The sequence below is a fragment of the Heterocephalus glaber genome, unplaced genomic scaffold (assembly GCF_053883595.1).
Source record: "Heterocephalus glaber isolate CG9 unplaced genomic scaffold, H.glaber_assembly_v1.0 deba00001561, whole genome shotgun sequence".
NCBI lineage: Eukaryota > Metazoa > Chordata > Mammalia > Rodentia > Bathyergidae > Heterocephalus > Heterocephalus glaber.
In genome coordinates this window covers 546067-562002 of record NW_028258349.1, presented here as the reverse complement: position 1 = coordinate 562002, position 15936 = coordinate 546067, and the positions used below count along the sequence as shown (strand labels likewise).

General features: G+C 36.5%; 1 protein-coding gene and 1 pseudogene across 2 annotated transcripts in view; one reads left to right on the top strand and one right to left on the bottom strand.

The window, feature by feature from the left end:
• Positions 1-693: 693 nt before the first annotated feature.
• LOC101714138 (eukaryotic translation initiation factor 2 subunit 3, X-linked pseudogene) overlaps positions 694-15936 on the bottom strand; it is a 40654-nt pseudogene continuing 25411 nt past the window's right edge. Inside the window, exon 3 of the transcript XR_015443008.1 lies at positions 694-7813. The product of XR_015443008.1 is annotated as a eukaryotic translation initiation factor 2 subunit 3, X-linked pseudogene (transcript). The remainder of the gene's footprint in view (positions 7814-15936) is intronic.
• Positions 15605-15936, top strand: part of Nuf2 (NUF2 component of NDC80 kinetochore complex) — a 62663-nt gene continuing 62331 nt past the window's right edge. Inside the window, exon 1 of the mRNA XM_087190855.1 lies at positions 15605-15748. The gene's annotated coding sequence lies outside the window, so the exon portion shown is untranslated. The remainder of the gene's footprint in view (positions 15749-15936) is intronic.

The following is a 15936-nucleotide window of genomic DNA, read 5'->3' as shown; positions in this document are numbered from 1 at the left end:
AATGTCAGTCTTCCTACTTACCACCTGCCATCTCATCTACCTCAGACAGATCTGCACCAACAGTTTCATTATAACTCTAGTGTTACAGTTTATATCTAGATGATCCCCAAGAGCTTTATAGGATCATAGGCAGGCCCCTTTTGGAAGAGGATTAAACCATGGAGGTTCTATAGTTGACTTACTGTTAGGAGGTAGGTTCTGGTCAGAGGAGGTGGGAGTTGCTCCAGGCATGACCTAGAAGGGTGTATCTCTCTTCCTGGATCCTCCCTTTTCTCTCTGCTTCCTGACCTACATGACGTGAACAGCTTGTCTCTGTCTTTCCATGATACTGCTAACCATCAAGGGCTGACGATTCTACAACATAAGTCAAAATAAACTTTTTCTCCTTTAAGTTGTAGGTGTCAGGTATTGTGTCTTAGCAATGAGGAAAGTAACTAAGACATTCAGTTTATGGCAAGAGCCAGTTATCTAGGCAGGAAACTGGAAGTCACTCTGGTCTTCTCCCTTCCACTTATTCCCTCATACTAAATCTTCTATCAAACCCTATAGATTTTCTTTTAATGTTTCTCATATTCATCCTACAGCTATATACTTAATGCAGGCACTCATCACCTCTTTTGAATTCTTACAGTTATCATCTAATTTGTACTTATAATGCTGGACCTACATCTCTCAAATAACTCTTAAGAATAATTTTTTTTTTGATTTAGAACTTTCTTTTATTTGTGGTCCTCATGCTACAATACAACCCTTCAAAGTCAATCAAGAACATAATATTAGTATACTTCTTCAATATACTTAGAAACTTAAAATGACCCAGAGCCCCAGCTTCTAGACTTCTACAAGGCAGCTTCAATATCCAAAAGAACACAATACAATGATTGTGGCATGAAATCCATCTCAATGCAAATTTAAGAAAAGCAAACTATAGAGCATAATCAGACCACCAAAACTCAGTGAGATACTGTTATTTAATACGCCCACCTCTTAACTCTCTAAATGTGTAGTTTTCAAAAATATCAATGCATGCTGGGGATTTAGCTCAGTGGTTCCAGCGCCTGCCTCACAAGCGCAAGGTCCCGGGTTCGATCCCCGGTACCAAAAAAACAAACAAACAAAAAATATCAATGCATGATGAATATCATTATACTGTATACCTAAAATGCACCAATAAAATTAATTTTAAAAAAATCAATGCATCAGCTTCTACCTCAAGCTAATTTAGATCATAATCTGTGGGGTATCTTTTTTTAAAAGCTTACCTAGCAATTCTAACATTAGCCAGTTAGGAGTCACTGCTCTAAAATAATCTCTTATGAAAGGGAGACATAAATAAATAGAAATGTATAAAAGCACAGGGAGAAAGGTTTAAAAAAAAAGAAGAATCAGAAGGACCCACCCTTTGCTTTCTGACATCTTTTACTCTTGACCTCTTGTAGGGTCCAAAGATCATTATTAGAATCTATGTCATAATCCTAGCAATTACACAGTTAAGAAAAAACAGGCCTTGGGGGAGAGGGGAACTCAGTGGTAGAGTGATCGCCTAACATGTATGAGACCCTGGGCTGGATCCCCAGCACCACAAAAAACAAAACAACTACCCAGGAAAAAAGCCTGGAGAGATCTTTGTTAGCTGTCCACAATCACTTGATACAACAGTTTTGCCAATGTGGGGAGGCTGTCAGGTTTCAGGTATAAACCAATGCACAAATAATCGCAGGGGACCACAGGGAAAGGGGGAGAACTTTTGGCTCAGGTTTCCTATGTGCCAGTCCAAAAAAAATAGGGGAAATGTTATCTGTGGGACAAGCATTCACACTCTAGAGGACAATTTCTTTCTTTTTGGTTCTGGGGATCAAACTCAGGACCTTGTGCTTTCAAGGCAGGCAGCAGAACCACTGAGCTAAACCCCAGCTCTAGAGGACAATTTCATTTGAACCTATTAATTTCCTTTCTAATGAAAATTTAAAGGATAAAGTAACATAGGGGGAGACAAGAAGGGGAGGAAAAAAGAGTTAAGATGTACTATGTATACATACCAGCTCCCCAGTGAATGTAATCATTATGTACTGTAAACATGTACTAATAAAAAATTTAAAAAATTTTTTTAAAAAAAACATAAAATGTGAGGCCTAACAAAGGAGAGATGGTTTTTGAGGAGATCTTCCAGTTTTTACTAGCATTAACAGTCTTTTAGCCTGGAGCTATTCAATGATGAATCGTGAAAAAGAAAAACTTTATTTCAGATAGGTTCAGTAGCATGTGCGCTACAGGGAAGGCTGGTTTTAGCAGTTTCTTTTCAAAGCTGTATTTATGTATAAATTAGACCTGATTTGGAAATGCTAAAATGTAGATTCAATCCAACATGATACCAGCCTTTACATTTATTGTAGACCTCATATTAGTACTAGAGGTTAGATTTTCATCAACAAAAAATGAGAATAACCTTACAGCTACCTACTAAGGTAATAAGCTGTGAAATTATTTCCCTAGTATTGGTTTGAAAATATAGCCCTAGGTTGTTCAGAGAGATTCTAGCTCCATCCAGATGTATTATTTAACTGGGATTCTTCAGTCATCATCTATGGTTGGCTTGATTGTCACTCCTCTTCTTATCTGACCCCAACCAATGAAACGCCAGTGCTTCTCAACTCTTCAGCTAAGGGCAATTTTCTCTCCCACTTCTGTGCACACAGGATTGGTCAGAACAATTTTGCCCAAATCAGCCTTGACAGCACTAACTCTCCCTCCTGTTGACAGAGATCCTATGTTGACCATGAGCACTTCATTCTTGGACAGCTTTTGGACCTTTGGTGCTTTCTTGTCACCTTCAGTGTGTACACCTAGAAGCCGTCTAAGCAGGAATAGGAAACTTCTAGTTCTGTGACTATCTCAGGTAAAGCTCCAACTGCACCAAGCACCTGCCCCACCATTCTGTCAGCCCGGCACAAGGTGAGGTCGATTTTTGTTCCAACTCCAATAAGACCCCCGGGAGCAGCACACTGAAGATCGTTATGTTCCTCAAAAAGTGATACAAGTTTGGAAAAGATTGGTTTACACATGAGTTTTCCTTCACTATCTTTGGAAACAATACCAGGTCTGACTTCTATTTCCTGGCCCACCTTCAATACTCCCTTTAGGATACTACCACCAGCCACACCTCCCTTAAGGTCATCAACTTCACAACCAGGCTTGTTGACATCAAATGACCTAATGACAATAAGTCAAGGTTCTGAAGTAAAGTCTCTAGGAGGCACCGGTATTTTCTTCACTATGTACTCACAGACAACTTCAATATTGTATTTCAGCTGGGCAGAAATTGGAATAATGGGAGCTCCTTCTGCTACTGTACCTTGTACAAATGCAAGGATCTGTTCATATTGTTCCTTAGCCTGACTTTCTTTTACCAAATCAATTTTATTCTGTAGGATCAAAATATGCTTCAGTTTCATGATTTCTATTGCAGCCAGGTGTTCAGAAGTCTGAGGCTGAGGGCAAGATTCATTACCAGCTATCAACAGGAGAGCTGCATCCATCACTGCTGCGCCATTCAGCATAGTTGCCATCAAAATGTCGTGGCCAGGACAGTCAACAAAGGAAACATGTCTGACTAATTTGAAGTTCCCTTTGGTCCCTGGAATGTCTGTAGGAAAATCATCAGGTGTACCACTTCCACAAGACCTACAGCATTCTGGTCGAGGACAATTTGGGTCATCAAGTTTATAAATCTTAGCATTAGCATATCCAAGCTTGATTGTAATGTTTCTTTCTAGTTCAGTTTTGAACCTGACAGTGTGAACTCCAGAAATGGCTTTTACAACTGTGGACTTCCTATGAGCTACATGACCAATGGTACCTATATTAATTGTTGCTTGTCTGCTGATTACCTCATGTGAAAGTGGAGTCACCTTGGTAACATCCAAGGTGGCGAGATCCTGACGGGAAAGGTTCGGCTGTCCCAGGGTCACTCCAGCCTCACCCCCCACCATCTTGCCCGGAGAGGAAGGGAGAATAATGTTTTTAAACCACAATGTTTTTCTTCAATGCCTCCCTGCTCTTTATAGGATAAAGTTCTAACCCTTTAGGTCATAGAGAGCTTTTAATAATATATCTACAAGTCTTGCTTAAATGTTTTATTGCCCGTACCTCTCAACTCTGCCTATCCAATGCTTTTTATTCTTCATAATTCAGCTTAAAATTCATTTTTCTCTATAAATTCTTACTCTACTTTTGCTGTGTCACAGCCTATCTTAACTTTCTCAGGTAGAATGACTCACTGTCTCTTTTGCAGTTAATTTTTTTGTCTGCGCTTATATCATTACATCTTTGATACTTCATCACAGCACTTATCTCCTCCTCTAGATTCTAAGGCAAAAGGAGGTACAGGTGTATCTTATTCATCGATATATTCCCAAAACACGTGCCTGGAACACTCCTAGTTCTCAATAAGCATCTTAAAAGAATAAGGAGAGGATTTAGATGAGTCTTAAAAGATGAACAGAATATGGTACAGTAAAAATAAGGTTGATGTATATTCTGAGGGGGAAAGTGGGTAAGAACAGTTGTGAAAATTGTGCACTTCATAATTCTAAAGAAGTACCATCTACAGTGTTACATACTGAGTGTTATCTCACCCAAATTCATATTTTGAAGCCCTACCTCTCAATGTGATGATATTTGGAGGTGAAGTTTATGGAAGATAATTTAGGGTTTAGGGGAGGTTATCAATACAGTAATGGAGACTTTAAGATGGGATTAATACCCTTATGAGAGATACCAAAGAACATGTGCTTTCCAGATCATGTGAGGAAACAGGGAGAAAATGGCTATGTGCAACCCAGAAAGAGATCCTCACCAGTCAGCCAGTCAGCTAGCACTTTGTTCTTACACTTCCTAGAATCCAAAACTGAGGCAAATAAATGTTTGGTGTTTCAGCCCTTGAGAACATGGTATTTTGTAATGGCGGCACAGGCAGACAAAGGCATAGTGTGATTGTTTGGGACATGGAGCTTCTTTGGTAATCCCACTAGAAATTACTTATCCATACTCTTCATTATTGCAGAGCCTTTTTTTTCCTCACAGTATTCTTATACTCACACACTGAACAGTGCATTTATTAAATTGAAAGCAGATGGAGGGCCAGGACTGAATCTGATTATGAGTTGTGCCTTCAAAAGTTTGCAGTTCACAATGTGCACAAACACACACAACACTCCTACTCTGAATCTGTTCTAAAGTTGTAATATATGCAGCCAGGTTAACATCACTGGAAGGTGACTGAGTCATGTAAGAGGGAAGAAAGTTAAAATCAAGAATATTTTCTGAATTTATTGTTTATGTATTGTGGATGGTAGAATGAACGAGTACTTCTTAAATAACCTAAGTGGTGCCTGCAGTCTGTAAATTTCATTTACTCACAGACATGCATGTGACCATATTTGGCAAATAAATCCAGGAGTTGAATATTAAATTTTCTCCAACAAAAGATTAGTTTGTAACCAGGTGATTTATATAAAAATAACAAAACTTTATCTGATTCCAGTGGTTCTCATTCCTCTAGTTATTATGAGTGAGAATTATCAGACATTTTCCCACTTTCTCAAGTTTCCATGGCTTTACTAGATAACTGAAATGTTTTATCTGCTCAGCTCCTGTTAAGGAAACAAATGTTTAAATGAGACATTAAATATTTTGACTGTAGGGTTATTAGTCTTCTCTCCTTTTAAGAAAACAGTTTTCCAGACATAAACAATACCTTCTATACAGAACAGAGCCATGGCTTTAACTATAGCTATTACTCATTGGCATAAGAAAACCATTACTCACTGGCATAAGCACATGACCCTGAACCAAAGAATTTCTCCTTAGAACTAGGGAGTGTTAAAGAGACATTAGAAGTCACTTCCTTCAATACTGTCATTTTACAGGCAAAGAAACTGAGGCCCCTACATTGACTGTTAATTTTTTATATTCTTGATGTTCTGACATTAGAGGTCTTGATCTTGGAGCTACTGGCCCAGCCAGGGCTAGCAAATTCCTAGATAAAGCAAATTTCTCGGATATTGCCTTTAGTATATGAACCTACCAACCAGAACCCATACGCCCAACTATCTGTTTTATGAAACTTCTTCCTTCATGAAGGTAAATTTCTTCCTTTAAGACAAACATTTGCACACCTGCTCTGACCAAACTTGATTAAAACAACTCCTGAATGTATTTCTAAGAAGTTCACATAGGTTAGTAGCAAAAGATACATGCTTAGGTGAAATTCATGCATTTGTTACTTGGGTATTTCTCCTCCAAGGATTAACAGAAGATTCAAAATCTTTCAGGGAACTGAACATTTAAATTTCCCACTGATTTGACCTTCTGAAAGCAGAGTTAATCAACATGGACAATGAGAAAGAAAAGGAATGACTGTGCAACTCAGTCTTCATCTAAATATGCAAGCCAGACTTGACCAAAGACCTTGTTCTTTTCCTTCCTTGTGATATATATTTTTATTGAAATATAATTTAAATGCCATAAATTTTATCCACTGTAAGTACACAACTCAACTTTTAGTAAATTTATAGTTTTACTTTTTTTAACTTCAAATTTTCTCTCAACTCTATTTGCAAACAAACTGCTCTCTTATTGCCAAGGTCCCATTCCCACAATCTTCAATCTAGTGATGCTTTCTGCCTCTATGAATGTGCCTTTTCTGGACATTTTATAAAAATGGAAACATAGAATATACAGTCTTTTTTATCTAGCATCTTTCATTTAACAATATTTTCAAAGTTAATCCATTGCTATGGACTGAATGTTCTTGTCTGCCCTAAACTCAGTATATCGAAACCCTAACCTCCAATAGTATATTGGAAGGCAAGGCCTTTGGGAGGTAATTAGGTTTACATAAGTTCTTAACAGTAGGCCTTCTATGATAGATTGTTTTTTTAGGGGTGAGGGAATTAGTATGCTTTTAAGAGAAAGAAACTAGAATGTGCTCTTCAGGATATGAAAAGATAGTTGTCTGCAAACCAGGTATAGTCCTCTGCAGAATCTCCTGGCACCCTAAGCTTGGGCTTGCCAGCCTCCAAAATTGTGAGAAATAAATTTCCATCATTTAAGCCACTCACTCTATGGTACCATGTTATATCACAGTTCCAATTAACTAAAACGTCCATGTTGTAGCTTGTATCACTCTTGTTCTTTTGATAACCTAACAGTATTCCATTGTATGGACAAATCACATTTCAATTAATTACAGGTTGATGGGCACTTGGATTGTTTCTAGCTGTAGGGTATTAAGAATAATGTATTATAAATATTTGCATACAAATTCTTTCATTGGCTTTGCTTCTTGTTTAGATTCCTAAGGGTAAAACTGCTGGGTCAGGTGGTAAATTTGTATTTAATGTTTTTAGGAAACTACCTATTTTTCAAAGTGATTGCAGCATTTTACATTTTTACCAGCAATGCATGAGGGCACCATCAGCTTCATCTTCTCACCACTATTGTCTTTTTTATTAGAGCCTTTCTTATGAGTATGTAGTGATATCTCATTGCAGTTTTAATTTTTCATTTCTCTGATAATGAATGTGCAAAATATTTTCATTCATACGTCTTATTTGATAAAATGTCTATTTCTACCTTTTGCTGATTTAAAAAAGTGCACTGTCTTTTTACTGAGTTATAAGAATGTGTATACTAGATACAAGTAATATTCAGATATGTAATTGGCAAATAGTTTCCCACTCTGAGGTTTCTTTTTTCATTTTCTTCATGGTGTTTTTTTTTCTTTTTGTAGTATTGGGATTCATGGTGTTATCTGAAAGACAAGATTTTATGTTTATTTGAGAAAGCAGTCACTGTGTGTTCTAGGCCAGCGTTAAAATCACAAGGTAGCCAGACTAGCCTCAAACTAGGCAGGATTTTCCGGCCTCAGCTTCCCAAGTGCTGGGACTATAGGTAGGTGCCATCATGTCTGGCCACAATACTTAATTTTATTTGTTTTTTGTTTTGGGGGGGAGGGTACTTGGGATTAAACTCAGGACCTTGTACTTGTGAGGCAGGTGCCGGCACAACTGAACTAAATCCCCAGCCCCACAATACTTAATTTTAATCCAATCAAATCTGTCATTTGTCTTCTAAGACTTGTGCTTTTACTGTTGTCTCATTTAAGGACTTTTTTTGCTAATCCAATATCACAAAGATGTTATATATTTTATTTTTGAGTTTTATGGTTTTAGTTTTCAAAATTAGGTCTATAGTGTATAGGACACAAACTCATTATTATTATTGTTGTTGTTGCATATGCTATCCTATTGTTCCATCACCATTTGTTGAAAAAAAGTATCTTCCTGTTTGAGTTGTCTTGGCACTATTGTTGATAATCAACTGACAAGAGATATATGTTTATTGAGTCCTTAATTTTGTTCAATAAATCTAAACTCTTTCCTATTGACCTGTATCCCTATCCTTATGCCAATATCACACTACTATTTTATAATGGTAGCTTTACAATAAGCTTTAGAAACTAACCCCATAATGGTTGCTGTCATGAAATCTACAAATAACAAATGCTGGTGGGGCTGGGGGAAAAAAGGAGCCCTTCTCCACTGCTGGTGAGAGTGCAGACTGGTGCAACCACTGTGGAAATCAGTATAGAGATACCTCAAAGAACTAGGACTGGAAGTCCCATTTGACCCAGCTATTCATTTCCCTGCTGGGTATCTTCCCAAAAGAATTAAAAGAGTCACACCACAGCGATACATGTGCACTTATGTTCACAGTGGTACAGTTTATAATAGCTAAAACCTGGAAACAGCCCAATTGTCCATCAACTGGAGATCAGATAAAAAAATGTGTTTTTTTATAAGTAGAGTACTACTCAGCCATAAAGAATTAGAAATTAGAGACATTTATACCTAAATGGATATGTGTTGAGGCGATACTCTTAAGTGAAATAAATAGGACACGTGTAAATACTGAATAGTTTCTCTGGTGTGAGACACGGAGTGTAAATAAGGATCAAAATGTATAATAGATAATGTGAAATTGGAAGAAAAGCTGCCAAGGGGAAGGGAAAGTGGGAGGGGAAGGGGAAAGGAAGGAAGGGAAGGGAATTAACATGAGAAAATGAAAAAATGGAAACAAAGTCTCTGTAAATAGAGGGGTGAAGGGGTTGAAAGGAGGTCAGGGGAATGGAGAAAAAATAAGAACCAAGATATATTACATAAAGGTACAAATCTCCAATGATGAATGTCATTATACTGTATAGTTAAAATGTACCAATAAAATTAATTTTTTTAAAAAAGGATCTAGCAATGTAAGCCATGAGCTTTTTTCCTTTTTAAAATTCTGGTTGTTCTATCCACTTTCATTTCCATATAAATTTCAGAAACAGCTAGAAATATTCTATCAAAAATGATTGCTGGGATTTAGTAAGGGTTTGTGTTGGATCTATAGATCAATTTAGGCAAATGATCAATTTTGCAATATTGAGTGCTCCCTATTGATATAAATTTTCTAATTTTCTTAATGATCTCTGGTACGTATGTGGGTGTTGTTTTCCTTACGATTATGCACACAGAAGATCATGTCATGTGTGAAGATCGTTTTTATTTCTTCCTTTCCATTCTAGTTTCCCTTTTCTCTCCCCAACTCACTTTTTTCACTATAACCTTTTATACAATTGAGAAAAGAAATGGTGATAACTGAAATTCTTGCCTTTCTTTCAATCTTAGGAGGAAATCATTAAGTCTTTTAACTTTAAGTATATTTTTAAGTAAATTTTAGGTTCTTTGTAAATGCCCTTAGGCTGAGAAAGTTTGCTTCCATTTCTGTCCAGCAGTCTTAAGTACATGTTAGAATTTATTAAATTATTTTTCTGCATCTCCTAAAATGGTCACAAGTTTTGGTACCTTTATTCTACCAATATGGCACATTACATTAATTTTTCTAATGTTAAACAAGCTTTTTATTTCTGGGAAAAATTCCACTTGGTCATGGTGTCTAGTACATTCTCTATATTGCTAAATTTGGTTTGCTAACATTTAGTTGTCTTTGTGATTATGTTCATGAAGGATCTGAACAATACTTTTCTTTTCTCATGATATCTGCTATGGTTTGAATATGAATGTGGCCCCAAAGGTCCATGTCTTAAAGGCTCAGTCTCTGTGACATTATTAGGAAGTGGCTAAAATATAGGTGTTGGGGGGCTAATGGTAGGTTCTTAGAGGTCATTGGTGCTGTACTATTGAAGGGGATTGTGAGAATTTGGCCCTTTTCTATTTTTTTCTGCTTACTGGCTCATGTTTTAAATGACCTGTTCTACCACAGGCTGTTTGCTGCAAGAAGCTCAAAGGAAATAGGTCTGCATGATCTTAGACCCAATCCTTTAGAATTATAAGCCCAAAACACAGTTTTCTCTATATACATTGCCTCTGGTATGTCATTATAGTAACACCAAGCTGACTAATAAAACATCTTGTGTCTGGCTTTGGAATCATAATACCTCACAGTTGGGAAGTGTTCCCTATTTTCTGAAAGAGTTAATAATTAATTGTTATCATTTATCTTAAAATTCAATAGAATTCAACAGATAAAAACCACTTGGTTCTGGGCTTTGTTAAAAGTTTTAAGTATTAATTCAACTTCTTACAGATCTATTGAGATATTCTAATTTGTTTTTTAAAATTGAATTTATAGCTTCTGTCTAGATGCTCCCCTGAAGCCTCATTTAGTCATAGGTAGGGCTTTTCAGAGGTGGCTAGATCTAGAATGCATGACGCTGGGATCAAAGGTGTGTGATTACTAAATTAGTCCATTTATTGCTTTGGAATAGTTCTGGGTAGGATTAAGGGTAGAATTGTAAGGAATAGAAAGAGGGCTGTTTGGTCACTTGCTGTTTGTCACTGCTGCTTCTTTGCTATTTTGTGCTTTGATGCCTTCTGCCTGTCATAAACTGTTTCTCCTCTGCGATGCCCTTCAGGTATGCTACCCTGCCTTGGGGCCAGGCAACCATGAACTGAAACCTCTACAAACTGTGAGTGACAATAAACATTTTCACCTTGAAATTTGGGTGTTGGGTATTTTTGTCTCAGCAATGAGAAAAGTAATCAAGACAAGTATTAAAATGTTCTAATTTATGTGTTTTTTAATTGCTCATGTTACTTAAATTGTCTAATTTGTGGGAACATTCATAATTGTCTCATAATCATTTAAATTTCTTATGGATAACACTGATACTACTCCTAACTGATAGATTGTGTTTCTTTTACTTTTGTGTTCAGTCAATTGTGTTTTACAATTGTGTTCAGTCAAAGGTTGTCAATTGTGTTAGTCTTTTCAGAGTCCATTTTTCCATTTTATTGTTTCTCTTTCTCTTCTTGAGTTCTAACTTGCATCTTTATTATTACTTTGGGTTTGATCCTAGTTTTCTAATTTTTAAGATGGGAGCTTAGGTTTTTGATGTGATACTTTACTTCATTTCTTTATTTTTTTTAGTACCAGAGATCGAACTCAGGACCTTGCGCTTGCAAGGCAGGCAAGGTGCCACTGAGCTAAAATCCCCAGCAACTTTGCTTCTTTTCTGACAGCTGTTGAAAGCTAACTATCTCTCTCCAAACATGGTTTGAGCTGCTCCTGGTAAATTTTGATGTTCTATTTCTGTTTTTATTCATTTACAATATTTTGAAACTTTCTCTTGTGATTTATTCTTTGAACCATGAGTTATATATAAGCATGATATTTAATTTCTAGATATTTGGAGTTTTCCCAGATCTCTTTCTATTGTGGATTTGTATTCGTTTTTATTGTGGCTAGAGAGAATACTTTATATAATTAAAAACATTTTAAATGTATTGAGGTCCAGCATATCATCTATCTGGAGAATGTTCCAAATGATTTTGAATAGAATGTGTACTCTGAAGTCTCTGGGTGGAGTGTTCTATAGATGCTAGTTATATTAAATATTGGTTAATGGAGTTGCTCACATTTTCTTTATCCTAACTTACTATCTAGTTGCTCCATCAATTACTGAAATTTCCAGCTATCATTGCTGTCCAATTCTCCTTTCACTTCAGCCAGTTCTTTCACTTCATGTATCTTGAAAATGTTTGTACAGATACATTTAAAACTGCCATATATATATATATATATATGTTTTTTTTTTTTTTGCTTAAATCTTTTATTGGTGCATTTTAGGTATACAATATGTTTACATTTATCATTGGGTGCTTGTATCTGTACATGACGTATCTTGGTTCTTATTTTTTTCCCCATTTCCTGTGCTCCCTTCCCTATTTACAAAGACTTCATTTTCATTTTTTCATTTTCTCATAATTTTTCCTTTCCCTTCTTTCCTTTCCCCTTCCCCTCCCACTTCCCCTACCCTTCTGGACTTTTTCTTCTTATTTCAAATTATCAATTATTCAAAACTGCTGTATATTTAATCAGTATGAAACACCCCAGTAATACTTCAAATCAAAGGGTTCCTCTTGCTTGTTTTTATGATTATTTAAAATTTTTTCCATTAGATCAGTTCTATAATAATTATTTTAATGTGACTTTTTAGTTCTTTGAATATAGTTTTTCCTTTGAAGACTTTGTCTGCTATATTCAAAATAATGGAATAATCAGTTTTTATACTGACTGCTATTTTTCCCTAAGTATGAGTCACACTTTGTTTCTTTGCATCTCTCTCAATTTTGTTTTTGTTGTTGTTAAAATTGGAGATTTTAGTCAGTATACTGCATATCAGGATCTCTGGATCATGATTTTTTTCCCTCTGAGGATTTCACTTACTGTTTTGCTTGTTTAGTAAGTAGCCTGGACTAAGGTGAATCTGATTCCTTGGCCTATATACGGTTGATGAGGTCTTTGGAGGCTTTTCTTGGTTCTATATTTAACCCTGTCTTCTAATGTTTATTACTATAGCTATACAGCTTAATGTTTAGCCAAAGATTTGTCAAGATTGTACTTAAACACTCAAACCAATAAGGCTTCCAGTCTCCACTGATGGACTTACATATGAGTTGACACAGTATTAAAAATATACTTGGTCTTTTTCCTTGGTTCTGAGAACAGACTCCTAACATCCTTGGTATTTTCTGTGTAAAAGAGTGCCTTTGTTATTCATAATGAGCTCATTTTGATCATCACACTTGAGTTTATGCTGAGAAAGTAACAGGGTAGTTCCCAGATACTTTCACAACAGGCTGGTCACCAGAAAGACCAGGAGTTTAGAGGGTTGCAACTCCAGGCTCACTCAGGAAAATGCTGGGAAAGGAGAGGTAATACAGGATTAGAGACTGGGGCCAGAAAAACCTCTTGAACAATGAGATGCGGAAAGCTTCTAGATAGGTGAATGCATTCACATGACACAAGGGAGAGTCATACCCTAGTACCATGTGGACTGAGAACCCTGTCCTTAGATCCATTTCAATCATAGCCTTATGTACCTTTTCATCTTGTTCATCTGTATCCTTTATAATAACTGGTAAGGTAAATATAGTTCTGTGGGCCATTCTAGCAAATTATTGAACATGAAGAAGAGGTCATGGGAACTCTTAATTTTATAGCCAGGCGGTCTAAGGGCTATGTGGAAACGGGTAAATCTGAGGAAGACAAAGGCTTAAATTTAAGTATTATCTTAGAAGATTTTTTCACAAAATCTTCACTATTACTCTGCATTTAGGACATATCACTCAGTTTTCATCCTTCCTCTATAAGTAAAACATTAGTATGGTTCATAGTGAAACTGTACCTGTCCCAAGTTCTTTGAGGAGAAATTTACTTATTTGGGTCAATAACTGAAAAACTGCTGTTTCCTTTATCACCTTTACTCTGCTTTACCTCCAGGCACTTTGCCTATATAGAAGTTGAGGTCAAGGAAAATGTCAGAAGAGAACTTCTTTCAGCCTTTCCCTCCTTATAGTCCTACAATCTGGTTTGTTATGTTGTTGTTTGTTTTTTGAGGTGCTGGGGATTGAATCCAGGGACTTGCACATCCTAGGCAAGGATTGTACCACTGAGCTATACTCCCAGACTATGGAACCTACTTTGTACAGAGATATTCCCAGCCTCTACCTCTCTTTCTTCATGCCTCCCTGCAGCCTATACTTCTTTCATAATACTCATGCTCCTGGATCCTGCTGATTCTAACAAATAATCATGGATGAGATTTCAGCACCATGTCCTTTACTTTTTAAGTAAATTTATAGACTGACAGATGTCTAAAATAACGGTTATTCACTCTTGGTCTCTGAAATGGACCTGTTTGGTCCATGTCACTGGATTACATGGTTCAGTTGGAGGCTATCAGCATGAGGTTCCTGAGAAACTCTCATAAGTCCTTTTGGGCCAAAGATCCACCTACCAAATTCCTTGCATCTGCCTTTTGGATGGAAAATACATCATGTATCTTTTTAATATGACTCCTCTAACATTACCAAGATTAACAGGATATTCAGTCACTCTAGTTACACCTTTGGATAACTGTCCTGATGGTGTATCTGGACAGCCACTCTGCATGAGCCTCATTACACTGCACAGTAGCTTTCACATTAGTTTTTCCAAATGTTTGAGAACTGAGTAGATTGCTTTTATGTTTTAAGGCTTCTTTTCGGACTTTTGTTCAGTTTAATAAAAGTAGAGTTTTAGTCTAAACTTTTGCTTGTTTATTTTCATTGCATTTCCTGAAGGGAGAATTTTTAGTCTATCATTGTAACTTCAAGTTCCCAAATCAACTTGTAATATTTTCTAATCATCTTAATAGCATCATTTAAAACATGAAATCAGATAATACATTACTTTTCCCTTAGAAATCAGATTAATTTAAAAACACATAACTTCTAGCACTCAGGAGACCGAGGCAGGAGGACTGCCCAAGTTTGAGGCCAGCCTGGGCTAAACAGTGAGTTCAAGGCCAGCCTGAACAATATATCAAGACCCTGTCTCAAAAAACCAAAATCCAAACCAAACCAAACCCCAAACCCCATAAATAATTTCTTGAATCTTCCCTGACCCTAATACTTTCACTTCCTTTTCAAGTAATAGATACCACAGAAATTTACATCCAAGAAGAGACTGGGTTGGAGGTTATATTTAACAGGTGTGTTTTTAGACAAATAATAATCTCCAAATGCATTCTGAGTACTTGGGAGAAGGCAGAGTTGAAAGTTTTTAAGGCAAAGTTTTGGAAATGCAGTAGAGTAGAAGAAATTCTGACTGACAGTTCCTGCTTGTATGAATTTTCAGGAAACAACTAAGTTTTGGAAATCATCCCCGGCAGAGAATTGGAAAGTACTGTAAATTTTGTGAACTATCTTTGTTAGAAATGGGGGTGATTATAGAGGTAAACACTACGTGTCAGGAAAAAAACTAAAGTTCCCCTGTTATAAGCTTCCATTCCTGTTCACTGTCTTTGATGTTTTGTTATATACATGTAAACTGGGCTGAATCCTGAATTTTTACATTTGGCTAAGACTCTTCAAATGACCCATCATGTTTCTTCCCACACTTCTAACTTGGAATAACTAAGAAGGAAGCCTGCCTTGTTCCCAAAGCCCTGTAAGCTGAGGCTGGACTACTTGATTAAAACCACAGAGAAATCACCAAGGCAACTCACACGCAGACAACCTTCATGCCTTGTACTATGTGGGCCACTCAGATATCATGGAGACATTCAAACTGCAAAAGAGGCTTTGAGCCCAATATGTAGAAATCTTCACTAGCTGCCGCTCTCCAGACTCAAAAACAGGTATATAATTTGATCCAACTATTTACTTTTGTTTTTCTTTTGTTTGAATAGAAATGTCTTTGAGTAAAAATTGTTACTCTATCATTTTGACCAAGTAGATGTTATTCTTTCCTACCTGAAAGATAAGGAAATACACTTCTGCCAGTGGTGCCTGTAATGTTTAGTTAAATTTTACTCTGACATTATTT